Source organism: Acomys russatus, chromosome 28 (genome assembly GCF_903995435.1).
Source record: "Acomys russatus chromosome 28, mAcoRus1.1, whole genome shotgun sequence".
Classification (NCBI taxonomy): domain Eukaryota; kingdom Metazoa; phylum Chordata; class Mammalia; order Rodentia; family Muridae; genus Acomys; species Acomys russatus.
In genome coordinates, this window is record NC_067164.1 from 13489445 (window position 1) to 13490742 (window position 1298).

A 1298-nucleotide genomic window follows, 5' to 3' on the forward strand; every position below is an offset into this window, starting at 1 on the left:
TTATGATTTCAAATTTTGTTTTTTATAGGTTTCTCTCTGTGTGTGAAAATCTATTTCAACATCTATATGTGTTTCTTGTGCCTTTTCTTTGACTCTTTATTGTATAAAAGATATATTTTCAATTAAAAAAAAAACCTATCATCTTTTTAACTTTCAGATATTTAATCACTTTTTTTTTCTCTGTGGGAGAAGATATGTTTAGTCCTGCTGTGACTTGAGGTGCCAGGGTAGGTTGGTAAGCCTTAAAGTTTCCCTGTTCTCTGAGAGGAGAAGATAGAATGGGGGAGGGGCATGAGGGCAAGACTGAGGGAGGGGGCTGGATCAGGCTGTAAAGTGATTAAATGAATAAAATTGAAAACTAAGAAATTACTTAAATATCTTGCATTTATTGTGCTTATTTAACTTTTTAATATTATTTGATCACTTTCCAAAAGGAAATCAACAGAATTATGTTTGTATTACCTTGAACCTACAAATAGTTGAGATAACAATGGACTCACAAAATGAAGATCCAACCTGTAAATTTGGTCTATGTCTCTATTTAACTTTCTTTATATTTTTAATTACATTTTACAATTTATAAAATATATAAAATTATATTTTATAATTTAAAGTATCTGAGTTGGTCATACATTTGTTTCCTCAAATTTAGTCTCACATCTTTAATTTTGTTTTGTAAATGATACTGTTTAAATTCCACATTGTTTTATGATTATTATTTAGGAATATAATATCTTTCTTTGTATTCTGCCCTTTTGGAACCATAAATAACTGATTGATTTATTAAATGGCACTTAATTTCTAGTTTAGTCTTTATGAATGTGTGTGTGTATGTGTGTGTGTGTGTGTGTGTGTGTGTGTGTGTGTGTGTGTGTGTGCACGCACATGTGTATGTATGAGGTCTCTTTTATGGGCATGTTTTCACCTTGTAGGTGGTCTTGAATTTATAATCCTCTTGGCTCAGGCTCCCAAGTGCTAGGATTTTATATATAAAGTCTGTGGTACGATTCCTGGCTGAATATTTTTTGTATTTTAGAACACAAGAGTGTCACTTTCAACAAAGAGTATCATTTTCAAATTAGAGCAGTCTTATTTCCTTTTATGTAGTTTCTCCTTTTGTTTTGTTTTTTTTTTTTTTGTGGATTATTTTGTCATGTCTGGAGCACTGTCACACTGAGTAACACAATGACAGTGCTGTCCTTCTTAACCCTGTGATTTCACAAAATGGAATTTAATATTTCCTCACAAAGTGTCTTATTAAATTAAATAAATTAATTTCTCTTTCATTGGATACCTTT